The sequence below is a fragment of the Athalia rosae genome, chromosome 2, assembly GCF_917208135.1.
Source record: "Athalia rosae chromosome 2, iyAthRosa1.1, whole genome shotgun sequence".
Lineage (NCBI taxonomy): Eukaryota > Metazoa > Arthropoda > Insecta > Hymenoptera > Athaliidae > Athalia > Athalia rosae.
The window spans coordinates 22,127,422-22,147,035 of NC_064027.1; the positions used below are offsets into that span (position 1 = coordinate 22,127,422).

At 42.9% G+C, this 19,614-nt stretch overlaps 1 protein-coding gene and 1 long non-coding RNA gene across 2 annotated transcripts in view; one reads left to right on the forward strand and one right to left on the reverse strand.

Annotated features, from left to right (window-relative positions):
• LOC105689288 (putative mediator of RNA polymerase II transcription subunit 26) overlaps nt 1-19,614 on the forward strand; it is a 124,054-nt gene that overhangs the window by 89,575 nt on the left and 14,865 nt on the right. The gene's annotated exons all lie outside the window — the stretch shown is intronic.
• LOC125500028 lies at nt 16,344-17,938 on the reverse strand. Its single transcript, XR_007277202.1, has 2 exons — nt 17,375-17,938; nt 16,344-17,283 (listed from the first exon to the last, which is right to left on the reverse strand). It is a non-coding gene; the product is annotated as an uncharacterized LOC125500028 (long non-coding RNA).

Sequence of the window (19,614 nt, forward strand, 5' to 3'; positions counted from 1 at the left end):
AGTCGTGTTGAAAAAAAAAAAAAAAAAAAACATGCGTTTACCCCTGATATAACGACCGCTATTAAGCATTGTATGTATGCACGTACACACGTGGCATATTTGTACGTATGATACATACTTTCCTTTTAAAATGCTTCGTTGCCTCCACATACATGTGTATAATTACCTACGTCCGCGTCAAACAACATCAAACCTTACCCTGGACTGAAAGAAGCAATGTCGCGATTAAGAATAAACTTCCCCCTTTCTCCTTCTATCTTTCATTCTCAGTGATTATCTCTGCCGTTTTCGTTCACTATATGATCGTTCTTTGGACTCAACCCTGCGGGTCATAATCCGATGATCCCAATATGCATACACACGTGTAACATGGCTCCAGTTTTTACCGCGTTAAGCCTCAGGTGTAACGAATCTGAAGAACACGAAATAAAGCTCGAGATCGACGAGGATCCGTCGGAAATTCGAAGCCTCAAAATCGACCTCGATTCTGAAACTTGAGGTCGATCTTTCTGACCATGACCAAAAATTCTACTCATCGTAAGAGACGAGGGTTTTTTTTCTTTTTTTCAGTTGTTGACGAATCGTTGACTTTTTTTGTCGGCTCGAAGGGTTGATCGGTCGCGACCGACGTTCGCCTTGGAACTTCCGTCTCTCCGGATGAGTGGAATTTTTCGAAACCGTGATAAAATTTGACATCGAATTTCGTGACGAAAGTCCATTTTTTGACTCTCGATTGTTCTGCGGTTTTTTTCATTTATTTGCTCGCAACGCGACCGCAAATCATATCGTACGAGCTTAACTAAAAGCTGTTGAATTTATCGTTGGTATCGATTTTCACCCGGGTAATTGAGGCTTTGAAAAGTCGACGTCGGCGTTGGCGTCGTTCTTCGACGTTCGGACGAAGAAGAAGAAGAAGAAGAAGAAGAAGAGGGACGTAATAAGAGAAAGAATGAGATAGAAAAAGAAGAAAAGAAAAGAAAAGGATCGAATGCGATTATGATGATAGAGAAAAAGAAGAAGTGGCGGTAGATGAGAACGGGGAGAGTGAGAGAAAGAGAGAGAGAAAATGGCGCGCGGACAGCGGAGGGACATTCGTCTTCATTAGCGCGTCGTTCTACTGAATTTATGAAGTCCGTCCGTCCGTCCGTCCGTCCGTCCGTATCCTCCGTACGTAAAGTTAGCTGGCGCGCGCTGCAAAATCCTCCGTAGTCTTCTCAGTCGGGACAGGGTCTCGGGCAGGGATCGCTCCGCGGAGTTTTGGGCTATCAAGGAGTCTGCAGCGGGGAGACGCCAAAAGCGCTAGCCCGGGGAGACGAACATCCCCCCCCCCCTCCCCCCCTCCATATTTCGCCCCGAGCTTCCTCGAGTCTTCCAAAGTCGCTCCTGCAACTCGCTGGCTTCTTCTTCGTCGTCTTCATCTCTCTATACATGTACGTACGTACGTCTACTTGGGTAGAGGTACGTACGCTTCATCCTTTCCGTATAGCTAACAATGAGGGTGGGGTGGGTATACGAGAATGTACTACGTGGGTATGCAGCTACCGCTGGTGCAGATGTATGATGTTATACGATATCTACGGTAGAATAAACGCGGTGCCCCCGCGTACGTAAGATTTGATTTTTCAATTTCTTCAATATTACCCTATTTCATCGCTGTTTGTCGATCGTCGATCAGATTTTATTCATTCGGTTTTATATTTCGTTTCTTGCGACTTGAATGAAAAGTACGGACGTTCTCGACCGCGAATCGTTTGTTAAAAAAAATAGAAACGACGTGGGTATAATGTGGGTGTGTTTATGTATATATATGTGTATACGTATCCGATGCGAAAGATTCGAGATCTTCTATACGGAGGACTAATTAAGACCGCGGCGGGAGTCGTTAGCAAAAGGACAATGTGTGCCGGCGGCGACGCGATCGGGATCGACTCGACCGTACGTATACACGTAACATATACATGTATATCGAGCGCGCGCGTCAGATTATTTCAACACACGATCAATTCCAAAGGAAATTTATTGCCGCCGGTGAAGAAGAAAATAAAACCGTCAATTTATCTCTCTCTCCCCACCCCTTTCATTTCTACCCCCGTCTCTTTCGCTGTACTCGGCAACATTTCTTTTTGTCTCCTTCTCGCCCCCCTCGCCACCGTGCCGGTATTTTTCTCGTTACCGGATATACATCCGCGCGATTTCTCCGCGAGTCTAATAAGATCGGATGATATCTCGAGATCGGTTGAACGGAAGAGATGAGAGATTTCCTTCGCCTCTCATTTCTCGCCCCCTTTCGTTATGCGAAAAACAATATCTGCAGCCCATTAATGACTCGGCGATGCGTGCGTTCTTGTTCTTGTTTTTTTTTTCTCTTCAATTTTTCTTTCGTGTGTGATATTTGCGGATATCGTGTCATCGCCGGTTCACGAATTCGTCTTATTTTAACATAATTTGCGAACATGATACAGCTACAGTATAGGACGCAGAAGTATATTCCGTGGCTTTGGGGCCGGGTAGCTGTTTGGAAATAAACGAGACAAATTGGTATAATTTGGGTTCTGCAGGATGCGCGACGTCCACGTAAATGGTGACAGGATCGTGGGGAGAAAAGCACTCGGGGTGAGGAGCGGCGGGGCGGAGGGGCGAGGGGCGAAGAGGGACGAGGGACGGGGGGTGGGACGTTGATGCCGCTGTTACCGAACTGACTGCCGCCGCCGCTGCCGCCGCGAGAGGTTAAAGAGGGGTTTGCGAGGGAGCGCGTGTTTTCCGAGTACGGCGGGGAAAAGTGCGAGGCAACGGGGTAGCGCCGCGCCGCGCCGGGAGGACGGAGGGAGGGAGGGAGGGAGGGAGGGAGGGGAGCTTTTCGGGTGGATATTGCCGCCCCGTTGGCTATGGGCACACGACGCAACGGAGGAAACATTTATCGATTTAGTGCCGCTGCCGCTACTACCGCTGCGCTATACGGAGCTTTACTACTCCCCCACACCACCCTTTTCCACCGCCTCCTCATCCTCCTCCTCATCCTCCTCCTCCTCTATTTTCATCATCCCTGAAATCTACCCCCACCCCGATCCACTCACCCCCCCCCCCCCTCCCCACCCCCCCACTTTCCTCCCCACCAAGAGCGACGGAATCGTGTTGTTGTTATGCAATCCAATGTACATACCCCATTCCAACACACACCATATCCGACAGTTTCTCCCTATACTTCGCTACCGTACACACGTAATATATACGTATATTTTATACTTAGCGTACGTACACGTGTGCGCCTCAATCCTTAAGCGATCATGTACAGAGGTTCTCAATCTGACGTGGATATTTCTGTACCCGCGAATTATCGTGTGAATAAAATATACCTGTTTTTCGAATGGGGAAATAGAGTAACGGCCGGTTGATCGATTCATTCAACCGTCGACTGTCGCGTACCTTGCTGGGGGATGAAAAAGCGCGAAAAACTTTCGTGGCATCTCAAATGCGCCGCAGGACACTTTTTTTTATCAAAGACAAACTAAGGAATCTGGCCGCAATGGTAGAAAATTGCCAATTGCCGATCAAATTAACCCCGATTTCAGCTAGTAGTACAAACTAGCGGATATCCAGGTAGTAAACTGGGAACATTGTTTCGATGCGTAGCACGTGACGCTCGATTTCTGGATGGTATCGCACGATCGTGTAAAATATTAGCCAGTATCGAGATGAATTTCGAATGGTAATTCATCGTTTTCGGTGGTCAATCTTTCGGTAAATCAGCTCGGGGAATTTTCGGTCTCATTTTCGAAACCCGAAGTGGTACAATGGAAGGAGGAATTGATAAATAAATTCGAGGGTGCAGACTCGACATTATATATATATATATCCTGCGTTTGAACGTACACCAACCCCTGACATTATAGCCAATTCCATTCTATTCCTTGTTAGGACTGCGCTTAACTGCGAACGTACGAGGGTGCGTTGTACAGGGTGTCTCCCAATTCGGGAGAAAAAAAAGAACTCCCGAATTTCTCTCAGAAATTACCGCAATTTTTTTGCGAAGAAAAAAAGGAGTCGATTTCCTCCTCCGCCAGATTTTTCGGAAACGGGAGCGTCCGCGACGCTCCTCTCCGGATTATTGGGAATGTTTTCCTTCAGAATTCCGTCTAGTTTGCAAGATATAAAAATTCTTCGCGTCGGGGTACGACCCTGTACATTATACGCGTGGAATCGGTAGGGGTTTCGGAGTATCGACATGTCGTCTGCACGGTCGGCCATATCTCACGCCGATCCTCATCCCTTTTATTTCGTCCTTTTCCTTTTTCCCTTCACGTTTCACTCGACGATTTTCTGGCAATAGTTGTCCCGTCTTAAACGGAATCGGCGGGGGAGGGGGGGGGGGGCTTCATCGATTCTTTTCGCTTATAGTATACTGCGCAATAAATCAGAGCGTCATACCTAAAGGTCAATAAACCACCGCGAAACCTCGAGAAGAATATCCGACGGGATCCCGGCAAAACGACACGGAGAGAGGAAACTTATGCTTCCGCGAGTCGCTTTTTTCTTCTCCTCGTTTTTCTTCGCAGTCACTTTTTTCTCTCGGCAGAGGAGAGTTTGGTGGGTACCGCGCGATGTTGAAAAAAAAAACTAAAAACCAGATGAAATCCATTCGGATTTAATTGATGTTTGGAAAGCTGAAATTTTGTAGTTGAACGTCTTTTTTCTCTTTCCCTTCGTTCGGGGTGTAGGGGGGGGGGGGGGGGGGCTCGAGTTCACGGGGAAGGTAGAAATAGGTGTATCAATACAAGTTCTTCCCTCGCGCACGCCTTCATTGGTTTGAAGTTGACTCTGAACAAACGTTGGCTTACTCTACAAATTCTCTCAATTTATCCACGTCTCTCTCACAGTTTATACCTACCTACCTATTCGTCTATAAATACCTATGTACGGGCACACGTACAGGGAACGTTACATTCGGTAATACTCCTACACTACAATCGAGAGGCAATTCCTCGAGCTTTTGTAGGCACACCAACACCACCAGCGCTAAGGTTACGTACGTGGAACAAAGACGTACGCGTAGAACACCGCTGATACGTGTGCGGAATATTTCTTTCCCTCGCACAAAAAGCGATTTTATAAATCAAGAGAGAAAAATGGGAATGACGAGTGCACGTTAAACTCGACTTCAATTATATTCCAGATCCTATTCGCGCGCTCGTACTCTGTCATTCGAAATACGTAATGCCTATAATTTATTTATCGTATTTATCATAATATATGTATACTATACGCTAGCGATATTATCATGAGAATGAAAAACGGAATTTTTCCGCCTCTGAAATGAGCTTTCGTTAAATCGACATTATTTGAAAAATAATATCGATTCTCATCGATGGTATGATTATAGAATGCGCGAAATTCGGACGTGTTTCGTTATCCACGTATCGCGATATTGTTGTGCGAAACGAACGGGTAACAAAAGGTCATGAAAATTACCGTGACAAACTTCACGGTATAAAAATGGGAAGACAATAATCTGAAGTGGGACGAATATAGATAAGCGAGTAGCTGTAACCATGGTTACGCTTGATCCTCTTTCTCCTTCTATATCTCTGCCATTTCTGTTCTCTCTCATCCCCTTTATCCATTTATTTCCCTTCCTTTTCTTCTCTTCCCTACTCCCTCCGCCGCCCTCCCCCCCCCCACATTCCCTCGGGGGATCGACTCGCTGCAAGGGTCTGTTACACGGGGATGATAATTTGTTTCGTAGTCTCCCCCGGCGTCATCCTCGTTCCCATCCCTCCCTTTTTCCCTCGTGCAACCTCCTCGCCCCTCTTTCCCCTCCGCTCCCCCTTCCCCCCCCCCCCTCGACCGGTGATGTTTTTTTTCATTTCTCTCCAGCTCCCGCACCCCTCGGTGTATTTATATGACCAAAAGTATCGGAGGCCAACTCTCACCCTATTAAATTAATCAAGGATCCCCTAATTGGTTGTTATCAAAACTCACCTGGAATTTTTTTTCGTTTCGTCCAGCTTATGAACCGCTTTTAAATACGCACGTATGTGCCTATAAAATACATCGCGCACTTCGTACGTACGTACGTATACCATAGCGTACGATTTATAAATATCTCAAGCCCGCGTCGATAGCCAATCAGAAAAAAAAAGAACCGGAGAAAGAGGGAGAGGGAGAGAAACGGAATTCCTTTGGATAATTTTTTAACGGCGAATGTCCTCGCACATTCGAATGTTCGGGGAGGGGGTCAGGACGGGATGCAGAACAAGTGAAAAAAATGAGAGCCTACAACGTTTGCGTAGGAATGATTTTGGGCGCGAGTTCATATATTTACCTTGTATAGCGGCGGAGGTGGCGTACGAGATTGAATCTGATTCAATGGACTCTCTACTGCGTTAAGGGTGGGTGAATTTTCTGTGAGGGATGAAACGTTAGGAGATAGGGAGTGGGTGGGATATTCGAGCGAGTGGAAGACCGAAACTGAACAAAGGATCTGTCTACTGTCTTCCTAACGTTCCTTGTGATAATCCTGCAGAAGCAGCAGAACCAGACCCTTGGAATACACACCCTTACAACCTACCCCTCGCGACTCGACTCTCTCTCTCTCTCTCTCTCTCTCTCTCCCTCTCTCTCTTTCTTTTCCTCCCTATGTATACCGTACCTACATAGGTATGTATGTACGTATACCTATGTACACATGTACGTCATCATTCCTCGGGGAAAATCGTTTGAGTATATACCTATATACATATATATATATATACGCCTTCTCGTCGGTATATGCTTTTGAAATACTAAACGGTGTGCCGAGAGTTAGGGATGTGAAATCACATTTTCATTTCTGTAATTTGCCGTATAATTCATTTTACAATGGAACACGAATCGATTCATCCGGGTAAAAATTTTCTCACCATATTTTCGTTATTGTATTTCGTTTCGATTTTTTTTATTTCACTTGTCATAATTTGAAAATCCATTTGATTTCTCACTTATACATACACATATATATATATAATTCAATTGATATCCCGTTTACTGTAAGAAGGATAATGAAAAAAGATACACACCCCTCTTATATACCTGTACTTGCCAATTTCGCTGTGAAGGGGGTGTGAAAATAAAGAAATAAAAAAAAAAACAAACAAATACAGGTGGAGCGAAAGGAGTAAACATTGTTTTTGTCGGTGTCGAGAATTCATGAAAAAGGGGTGCCGAGAATGAATAAGAGGAACAAGAAAAAAGTAAGACAGGGAAAAAAACCGAGCGATAGAGAGAAAATTCACAGGTGGGGGGGGGGGTTGTTGCCGTATAACGCGTACCTGTAGATAAACGTAGGTATGTATCCGTACGCGCCACGTACGTATGCGTACTTTGTTATATATTACATATGCGCATACATATGTATATGTACGGTACACAAAAAACGCCCGATGAAAACGGTTGAGACAAGTGCTGGGTTGGCGGGGGGCGCGCAGGGGAATAAAAGCGAGATATGTACAAAGTGGAGAGATATTAATTTGCAGAGCGCCAACACGGAAGGATGGGATCTCATAACGCGGAAAACATTTCCTGCCGTATACCCGCGCCGGCGGAGGAGGGTGCGGAGGAGAAGGGTAAATAGAAGGACGGTTGCATAGCTGGAAGTGGAAGAGAGAGGAAACGAGAACGAGGCGATGGAGTTAAAAGTTGGTGAGAAAAGAAGAGAGTCGGAGAGAGAGAGAGAGAGAGAGAGAGAGAGAATGGAAGAAAGGGAATCAGCTCTCGACGACGCGGAATTCATAAATTCATAAATTCATACGCCGTTCCCTCCACCCCCACCTCCCCCCCCCACCCCCCTGCCGCCTCTGCCGCCTCTGCCGCGATGCCTCCGGCTCACCCCTCCGCCCCTCTTTCTTCGCAAACCCAAACCCAACCCCGAAGAAAAGGGGCGAATGATACGTACAACCCTCACTACTACGGTAAAGTGCCTTTTACAATGCGAGAATTATAAGAATTCGTTTTTTCACCTCGTTGTTTTCTTTTCTATTTCGTTCTTTTTGTTTTCGCTTTTCGTCCGAATTATTTGGACAGTTTTCGCCAATCGGCGGAGATATTATCGACGAATCTGTGAGGGGAAGTTATCGGAAATTCGACGTCGTTCGAATGTACATTTATTTGAGAAGTTTGAAGTTGAGCTTTTTACCCACAAACTCTTGGACGAACTTGAGCTTTTTTCCGTATCAAATACCTGCGGCAGGTAAAAGAGTACAGAGGAGCCGAAGAGCTGAAGTGCATCGAGACACGGTGAAAAAAAGCTCTAATTGTAAGGTTCTGAGACGACGTCCCGGTGAATGGTCGGGGGTGACGATGAGACGGGGTGGGGTTAGGGGGACTCCGAGGGTTTGAAAAAGTAATTTAATTAGTAAGATAATGATCTAGCTAAGTGCGGAATGGCGTACTTCGTCCGTATAATTCTAGTAAAGCCGCATGGCAAACGGGGAAGCAAACGGATAGGGGGAGAGGGAAGAGGCCAAACATTGCCAAACGATTCTCTCCTCTACTTCGCTTTCTCGCTCGCTCGAGGGAAAACTTTTGGATTTCGGTGAATTTTATTCCAGCCCGTTTGAAATTTGAATGAAACAAAAAGTGCACCACGCTCTCGAACTATACGCGGTGCGTATAAATTGTTGAAAAGAATTTATGGAAATTAGAAGAAACAATTTCACAAACTTTCGAAAGCTCACATATCAGATTTCAAATGCTTCGAATGAATATCTTTCGAAAAAAAGACAAACAAATATCCGCACAAATTCTTCCAAAAATTATCGTTGCGCTAAAAATTTGTCAATTCCATTTCTGAAGTACATGTATGAAAAATGATGGATGCCAATTATGATGATGAATTCAATGATATGCGTCATCGTGTTACGTACGCACAATAGGGCGATAACGTCCCTTTAGTGCGACATCGTCTCAAGCGATAAAATGGCGCAATTATGAAATCGATTCTATTTTTAAATGTTCCAAGCGTAACTACGTGTCGTATAGATCGAGCCAATGCACCATACATATATTATATCGGACCCGACGGCCATTTCACGGTTTCAGGGGCGACAGCCAGACGAGGGAATCCGTGAGGGGATCTCGTGGAAGGGGGACGATTACCTTAAACGCTGCCTTTCACTCTACCCACCCCGTCCCCCGTCCCCCGTCCCTCCGATACCCCGATCCTCGTTTATAATAACATTAAACCACCTCGTTTGTATTCATTGACCGCGTTAATTGTTTAATGGGCTTTTTATAGCCCATCTTGCGGAGCGATCGATTCGATCCGCGAGCTGCTGCTCCTTAATAAACGAAGTCATCGATGAGAGTAGCTTCCGTATTTCGACGTTGATTTTTGCTTGCCAATAGGTATTATCAAGCCCCAACCCCCGAAGCCCGTGTGTGACCGATCGCGCGACTGATAATGGGCTCGTTTTGTCGCGGAGAAAAAAGAAGCTCTCGACGTTTGAATTTTTGCGGTTCTTTATCCCAGATTATTTGGCATCAAGTGCATGAGATCGCGTCGATCGAATTTTAATTAACCGCAGCTGCCGCTACTGCTGCTGCTTGGGCTACGTACAGCATTGAAAAATCTGTACGTGTTCAGACGTTTAATTTGTCGAACGTCAACACTTTAGTAGTATATAACAGTGGCAACGGCAGCAACAGCGGCAGCAGCAGCTGTCTGAAATTAAAACGAGTTTCGTTCGATTCCGTTGGCCGAAATATCGTATTGTGTTATTTATAAATCCTGCACTACACATATAATAACGTATGTTATTATTACCATTATATATAAATATACACGTAACGTCATGGGACATCGTCTCTATCTTTCTTTCTTGGTACGGCGCATAATAATTATAATAATATCAAGGGGAGGAGAGCGACGATTCGACCACTTGACTTTGTTGAACCGGAGCTTCAATATAGGGGAGTACGATAATTAATGTCTCTATTTCAGACGGGTCGTTCATGTGGTGGTGACGCATTTATGCAATTTCATGTACTTTTTCTCACTTTTTTTCTTTTTATTGTCACTTTTTCTTTTATTTCAAAACTCGAAAATTCTACCACGGTAAAGCTATATCCACGTGGCATTACCACCGGTATATTATAATTGCCGATCAGGGGTATATTCGTGCGCTTGAAGAATTTAGTATACGATAAAAAAATTTTCGACAACCCACCCTTCTGCTCCCTCGCCCTATTTCAATAAAATTCGCTGCTGAATTCTGTCGCGATTGGTTTTCGTCCCTTTTTTTTTTCTTTTCTTTTTTTCTCCCTTCCGATATATTTTTCCGTTCTTTTTTTTTTTTATTCCGAACACTACAGCGGGCGAATAAAGTCGTTTGTACGTAATTACATACACCGGACACCCCGGCATGCGGGTATCTGATAAAAGTGCGTTTAAAACTATTTTTCATTTTCACGGAATTTGTTGATCGGTGGTAACCAATCTATCGGGATAAAACCACGGCTATAGTTATCTCGTCGATTCGAGTTGTTGAAATTCCAGAGTTTGAGAAACAACGAGAAAGTGTAAAATATTCGGTGATTTTTGGAGAGGAAAAAATGATTATCGAATAGACGACGCTACTGGGGTCTCGACCGCGCCTGAAAATGGCTTTATCGTTTATGTTACGGGCCCGTGAGGCGGGCTTCGGTTGTTTTAACGTCGCACTAGCGAGTTTCTGTTGGTCGGTAATATACCCGTAGTCGACCGTTCAATTCCACCGGTTTATGCTGGCGTAGAAACGTCCCACTGATCCGTTCATGTGTCAGCCAACTTATGCCATCTACACCGCGTGTTCGGTAATTACAACGCGATTGGCACCCCGTGGCCTATCTTACAGATTTAGCTCCCCCTCCCCCCCCCCCGCGCCGAATCGTCGCGCCCAACACAATTCTCTCTTCCTCGTTCCATCTCTCTCTTCGTTCGCTGAAAATTTCTGCGGTCAGAACAGCGAATTACTACACTCGATTCCTGATCGCGAGTCACCTTACCTTCTTATGCAAAATTGGCTGTTTTTTCTCACCACTGTCCCACCGAAATTCGCAGGTGGTAAATTTTCAACCGGATGAGACGAAGAGCAATTTTGCAGAGAAGAATCTTTCCGTCCGGTTTTATTTTTTTAGATTATGAGGAGAATAGTTCATGGCTAATAGCGATGCGTGAGATGAAAATTTATTATTTGTATTCTATACAAATACCCATACGTACCTGCGTGTCGATGTATGTACAGAAAAAGTAAGTGGATAGAGAAAAATGAATCCCTCCAAGAGAATATAAGAGAGACGAAGGATAAGGACGTGTCTTATCCGAGGATCAATTAAGTGGCGGGCAAAAGGCGGCGCCCGAAGCCGAAGCTATGCGAAGCTAACACGAAGGCGGTTTTTCTCTTATACATAGGTATATTCTTTGCGTCGACTCTTGCGGTTGGAATTTTTTTCACGCGTCGGTTTTTTTTTTTTGCTTTTTTTTTTTATTTCATTAGCCTATCGTACGTCGGGTGTTCAGATTTTTTTTTTTTATATATCTTTTACTTTTGAACTATAGATGCGGTTCGTTGAACGAGCAACGGTTATCAAAATTTGCCGAACTACAAATTTCGGAAACTTCTGTCCGTATAATCGCAAATAGATCATTCGTTAGGGAGGGGGGAGAAAGAGGGGATTAATTTTCCTCTCGACAACCGTTCCGACGTAGCTATATTCATCCCATTTATTATTTTCGTACCACCCCCGCCCCTTATCATCGACTTAAGAAAACTTTCCCCATGATATAAAAATCACCCCATTAAGTGGGCAACCGAGTTGGCTTTCCCGAAGACCTCCGGAAGGGTAGGGCGTGAGTCAGTCTGAAGCAGGGTGGGCGAACGGAGCGAAGAGGGAGGGCAGTGCTATAATGGCCGCCACGATCTGCGCCGCGACACATTCTCGAAAATATAGGTATATTATATCCTTCTCGCAAAGTCACGGTCCCTTTCCGCTTGTAAGAGACGTTATGTATATACCTATAGAGCGGCAGCGCCAGAAGAAGAAGCGGGAGAATCAACCCTCTTCAAAATGCAGCGTGGCAAAATTTAATACCCAACGCACCCCTCGAGATTCTAACGCCATCGTTCTTTGTCATCGTCACTTACAACGTTAATAGATATATGTATACACGCGTGTACATGTGTTCCGCGCACACGTGTACAAGGTCCTCCGTTATTGCGCTCGAATGAGGAGAGCGAGAGCGAAAGAAAATTGATCCATTAAAGCCAAGTAAGTAATTTACTCTTATCGTGTCGCGAGAGGAGAGTATCGTTTGTTGAATTTCATTATCATTCACCAAAAACCGTGTGATTGATTTTCCAAAATTCGAAACCGCGTGGTGGACAGCCGCGGTAGTTCTGTTTGGAATTCTTCAGATTCCGGACAACACGCACTTTGAGAGTATAATAGTTTCGTCGCAATATTGTATTCAACGAATCTCGAATATTGAGTTGCGCGTAGCGGAATCCACGGTATCGGTATTTCAGCGTACGGTTGGTTAAAATGTGCAATGCAGGTGGTTGGATGTATAGCCGCGTTTGACAAATGGTTGAATCGCTTAACTATCCATTAGGCGTAAAAGGGGGACGCGAGTCTCCGCCCCGGGGAATCGGGAATCACGGGACTCCGGAACTCTATCTATATCCTGTAGAGGCGCGACAGGAGCAAGAGCCAAAATCCCAAAGCACGCGATTCTCTGCAGACTAGCTTCTCTGCAGGAAAATTTATCACCGAAAAACGCTATAATCTCGATTCCCAAACATCTCGCCACCCGAACCGCCCCCGATCGCAGGGGTGGAACGCATCGACCGTGCGGGATGAAATCAAAAAATATACATGTATACCCTCTACCTACCCTATCTACCGTCATCGTTTCGGCATCTCGCTCCGAATCTTTCCTATACCGATAGAAATCAAAATGATACACAAGTTCAACGTATCGATAAAATCCAGCGCGCAATTAACTACAGATTCTCACAGAAAATGAAACCATAGGAAACATGTACGTACGTGTGTACGGTTCTACTGTAAGGTCGTAATCGTCACTTTACACTTCCGACTCGGTTCAATCCATTAGGAGGATACTAAACCCTGAGGGTGAATTGTATGTACACACGTCGATGTGAATGTACGCGTACACTTATAGAGTACCGGTAGAGTGGCGATTGGGGGTAGCCCGGTAGCGGGGGTGGGAAATAGTTTGAGCAGCAAGTGGAAAGGATAGTATATAACAGGGAAGAGAATGTGGGAACGGAGAAAAGGACGGAGGGCGATACGGGAAGAAGGGATGAAGGGAGAATAATAGGGGGGGGGGGGGGGATGAGGATGACAACGAGGGTTGCGGAATATTGAAGGGGTGGTTAGCGGGAAAGCAATTGATCGCAGTCAGCGACGTGTCACTAGTTTCGTGTCGGCGTGGCACGAATAGTACTCCGTAGTATGACACGAGGAGTGGCGAGGAGCGGGGCGAGAGGGCGGACGCCGGATGGGGGATGGGGGATGGGGGATGAAATTGTGACGGGCCGTTCTAGGAAATCGAGGGGTGGAAAATCCTCCGGCATTCCTTTTCCTTTCTCCTTCCGACTCTCGGGCCGGGCGCGTATCCCTCCAATTTCCATCGCTATCCTCCTCTGGCACCCGCCCGGCGATCATCATCCCCTCTTAAAACTCCCTCCGGCAGAACGCGCATCAAACACAATTTACCGCTCAATAAAATTCAACAAAGAGCGCTACTAACCAACCGACAAACATCAGCTGTCGAGCTATTTTCCATCCCCACTTCCTGACGAGCCACGTAAAATTGTAAGCCCTTCCTCCCACTCCTTTCCACCACTCGCCTCTGCGATTATTTATACGAAAGCTCTGGCGATATGGCTTTTTAACTTCCAATCTGTATGAGCGCGACACCTCTTATTCGTACACGTTCCCGAATTAATTTATATTTGATAATCTTATTGGGGAGCTTTTATATGTATGTTCGTTATACACGTATGCGTAGTTGCGTGCAGTCTTTTAGTAGAGCTTTTCGCACAATTACGTTTTCCCCAGAAGCTGTGATTATCTTTATTCTCATTTCCATCAAATCAGATCGAACTTGATTCGAGCAATCGAAACCCATGAGATGATCACAGAGCCAAGCTCGTGCGTTAACGTTGTTTGACGAGGATACGTAAATTATTCTCTTTCCGGCATGCGTTCATGTCTCATTATTTTAGTTTTTTCTCTTTTTTTCCTCAATAGCGTACTTCTCTTTGGTATGACCTTCGCTGTTGGATCACATCCAGTACAGATAAGCACGGTGCAAATAATACCACTGCATAGTTTATTTTATAATTGAAAATTTGTATGCGTTACGCAGCGTCGACTCGTTTCTAGACTTCGGTCATGTTGAATCAATAATTAGTCTAGACGCTTCTATCTAGATTGAAAACAAAACTCCTCTTAATTCTTTAGTTCATTTTCTTTCTTTTTTCAGCTTGCCAGTTTTTCCGTAAATTTGCGGACACTGTTAACGTTTGATGTCTCTCACGTATAGAGTCGTTCATCAACAGTTTGTCAACTCTTCAAAGATGATCACAGTTGGCATTCTTTCTTCATGTGGACATATATATTATGTATTTGCATATCGGTACTACTTCTTTCTCCTAATATTTATTGATTCATTATCTATAATGTATAACATAATTCCAATAGCAACGTAGGAAGCATGTGTGCGTGTATATATGTGCAACGATAGTTTACCAAATAGTGGTCTGTCAATGTATAGCCCAACTTGTTCGAAACTTTGTTTCTGGGATTTGTTATCGGTCACGGCGAACGCTAATCGTACAGGAAATTTTCCTCTTTGTAGAATAAATGGCATATCTGTATCCCCACGTGTGTCTCATTTTATTCGCGATATTTCCACTGCTTTTTCACAAATTTGTCCTGTTAAAAAATCATATAAGGTTATCTCGGAAACCAAAAGTTTGATATCCGCTATGAATGTCTCGACGTTGCGGTCGTGAAATTCCATTATCGTACGCTTCTCTCATAACCGGCGTTCAGTCCACTTCCAAACTTCGTCATGTCCGAGACGCCTTACGACCTAATGAGCCAAGGTGAGCCAAACATCGATTAAAAAGATAAAACGACGAGAAAAGATATTCGAAGTTTGATAACGAGTAGTGATTCGTACGAGTCTCAACTTTGCCGTCATGTACATTTATAATTCATCATAATTATGTCCTAGGGAAGGAAATTTTGAACTAGAATCAAAAACCAATAAAAGTAACTAACGAAAGAGAAAGAGAAAGTAAAAGCAAAGTTTATATCGCTACGCTCTACGTAACTGTCAAGTTTCGATGAAAAAATAAAAGAGAAAAATATATTTGAGCCAGCATTAGGGTACTCCATTCGAAGTGAAATTTTTTTTTTTCTCGCCAACTTATGAAAATTTTGTTCCTTCTATCGAAATGGAAATTCTCTGAAAATTTGAGCCCTAAATTTTGATTTTAAGTGGTTCCTTTCGATCGATGTGTATCTTCCGTTTGATCTACATGTAAATCATGATTCTTTCAATTTGAATCAATATAGCTCCGTCTGATTCCATGGTATTCCATTGCGATTAGTCAGAATTTTAAGTATACTAGTGACTTTTTGAAAGTGCCCTGTAACATTTTTTTGTACTTGAACCCGTCTCATTGGTGTCGGCCTCAAAAGCTCAATTTTCTCAAAAATTTCTATACTTTCGTTTTTATCAACAAAACAGTTGAAATTATAAAAATATTGTCAAAAAACAATTTGTAGGAAATTATATTGAATTAAATTGAATTGTTCTATGACAATTTTTCGGTAACTTCAACTGTTTTGTTGATAAGAACGAAAGTACAGAAATTTTTGAGAAAATTGAGCTTTTGAGGCCGACACCAATGAGACGGGTTCAAGTACAAAAAAATGTTACAAGGCACTTTCAAAAAGTCACTAGTATACTGCATATTCTGACTGATCACAAATATGCAATGTTAATTTGATTTAAAACAATAATTATTTACATGTTATTCAGACAGAAGATATACATCGATCGAAAGAAACCACTCAAATCTAAGATGAAGGGCTCAAATTTTCAGGCAATTTTTGTTTCGATAGAAGAAGAAATTTTTATCCGTCGGCAAAAAAAAAAAAATTCGTTTTCAACGGAGCACCCGAGCCTAGATAAATCTTCCATCAGCGTTCAACACCGTAAACCGCAGGTAACACTAAAAACATGGCTATTTAAAGAATATCTATCATTTGCTGATGTTCCGTTTTGTTGAAATTCAAACGATCGTTTCTATTCCTGAGTAATTATCGTCATTATTTGCTTGATCTGGTGGTTTTTTTTTTTTTTTTTCCATTAACGGTGTGGCTGAATAACAATAATGGATTTGTAATAGAGATCAACTGGTGGTGCATGCGCGCGCGGATTTCTGAAATTATTTAAACAATTCTCGGTGCGAGGGATGAGGGAAAGGGGAGGAGAAAGAGATGCGGGAGAGAAAATATATTTATTGACGAGACGAGACATCCAGTAATCCAATCGATACCTTACCGGGTCAAGGTCAGCTCTAGAAATGACGTAATCGTAGTCAGTTTGGTTTTGTTAGATCTGCAGGAATCGATTTACATGGGGCGACAAAATGGCATGGGGTTGCCGAATGATGGGCGCGATGATGCGGGGTAATTGCGCGAAAGTACGTACTCTCTAGAGTTTTGTATTTATGAAAATAAAGCACGATCGACAACTTTTTTATTGGAAACGTATGCGCTCCGGAAAGCTTTCGAAAGTACGTGTAATAGGATGGAGTTTTCTACTCCATGTCCAAACATATTCAACCGCGAACGTGCGGTTCCATCCACAGGACGAAGAACGATTATTTTTAGAAGGCGGACCGCATATTTCCGTTTTCTCAAACTTTTTTCCTCTAATCGTACATCTACGTTTGATTACGGCGCGCCAGTCTTTTGCGCCTATTTGCATACGGTACATGGATTTCTTGTCGTCGAATTTTGTTCCCTTAAGCACGAAAACTGCAGCTAGTAGAAATAACATTTGGGTTTTTGGGATCAGGCATTTCTTGATCTCGTGCCAGTGTGAAATACAGAGATATACAGCATCGTGCAAATTCTTGTTGAAAACAGGCGATACGCATGCGGGGGTCGGATTATACGAATCATGTACACCTGCACATAAGTGCGTGAGCTTGCGTAGGTATCCTGCGAAGACAAAATTGCAGAATTGGTTTGTGTTTATATGAACGCGCCCCGCTTTCGACGAGTTGCTCGATTGACATTTTGGGGCTTTTACTTCTCTTCGAAAAAATGATATTCTGGAGGATATTGAAGAACGGGATTCAGCCGAAGATTGCATGGATATCCATGTCTGTACATCGCCGTTGAAACACTTTTTCCATATGTACTTGTAAAATTTGGCAACCTTCTATTTTTTGCCTCTGTACCACATCGCGGACAATTTATAATATTCCTGTCGATGACGCGCGCACGAATATATTCCTACACCGTCTCTGTTCGTTTTTATAATTTCGTTATTATTTGTAGCGACACATGATTGTTTTCTGCATCTCACAGTGAAAATCGTTCGGTAAGGTTGGTGGGGTCGAACACAAAATACCAAAAATAATACTCATCACTGAGACGATGATACAGATGAAAATCGTTGAATATGAGGAAGATTTTTTGCCACCCACCAATTTTTCCAGCGGATAAATCTGTCTCCGCTGTTATCAGTCGACAAAATTTTGTCGCCTGCAGAACTAAATATTGATTGGTTTTTCCTTCTGCCGATTCAAGGTCGAGTCATGGTTCCCGTGGAAAACTACGGTCAGCAGCGTGTGATGCCACCGCAGCAGGGCTGGTGCACACTGCGTCGAACGTGTGTGATCTTCGCAATCGTTTTATTATCACTTCCCATCCTCTTTGTCATCGTAGTTATCGCGATAGACTTCGCCAACGCCGCGAAATCAGCAGCGTTGTATCATGAAAGAATGAAGAACGCACATTCATAGATTTACAATATTGTACCTACACGTGTTTTATATATATTACGTATAATAAGTTTTCAGGTATATCTTATGCGTCTAGCCGATCCCAAACAAATAAGCAAAAAAACTCATGAAAAATGACTAAATGAAAAACAGACATACAAGAATCAAAAGAAAAAACAAATTAATCGATAAAATAAAATACGCTGCTTCGCATATTTGGAGAAAACATGATATATTAGTATACGAGTATATTTTTATATTCATGTACCGCTACAACGCTTCAAATACATACATATGTGTGAACGCATATAATGTGCATACCCTTTCACTCTACATAATTTCACTGTGGATTTATTCTATCCTTTACTCTACACATGAAATTCCATTTTGCAAGAAATCCAAAAGCCAAAAACTATATATGTATATGTATTCATGTACAAATATCTATATACCTATTTAAATACAAATATTTTCTACAACCTAGAATTATATGAAATTTGTCACAAGGATTTATTAAATGTACTCCGTGATTAGTGCTTCCGAGAAAAAAAAAAAAAAAAATTATATGCATAAACCTCTGTATACTTCACATATTAACGCACATTTATTCGATAATCGATATTGTAATTAATTATATTTTCATTAATGTGATCATCACTATCGTTATTATTATTATTATTATTATTATTATTACTATTATTTTATGTTTCAGTGAGACAAATATTAACCATTAATCATTCTTATAAAAATTTACTCAATATCGCTCGTTTTTTATTTTTCTACTCACTAAAGGCGCAAATTTTGAAAATAATTTTAATTATTGAATATGTTACATCAATTGAGTACGAATGTTTGCATTACATATTAATTTATGCCCGGTTAGGTTGATCGTGATTCGTTCGTGGACAACTTTTTCGTGTAGCCGGATTTACGAAAAGTGGTCCAAGCGTGCTTAGCCGCGAAGCGATTCACGATCAACCTGACCGGGCATACGTGATATACCAGGCGATTATGGAAAATCTCGATTTCCATCTTCTTTTTTATGATTTTTGTTCTCTTTCAAGCAAGAACGACCGAATCAAACATCTTTTTTAATGACAGAGGAAGAAAATATTAATAAATAGATAAATGAGTGATCACAAATATAAACTTCACATTATATTGCATACGTAGATGCATGTATACATCCATACACCCTCGCATACACCTCTTCCGTATGTATAGTGACGGGTGACGATGAACACTGTGGTGAGGCTTTACTTTTATTTCCTCCTATATTATCGGCAGAGGTATATTCTAAAACAGGCGTTTGCATTACCTACCTTCTTCCGTTTCCTGATCGCTCACAACAGCCATTATCAAAATTGTATCGGAGAAGGACGATTGTACAATTCTCACGGTATTTTAATCTTTGGTAGTTTCGATAATTGATACATATCTGTAATATTTTTATAGCGAATGTAATACTGCGTCATTAGACCGTTGCTTGATGCAGCAAACATCATCACATCTCGCTCGTCATTATTCACTCAATCTCACTCAT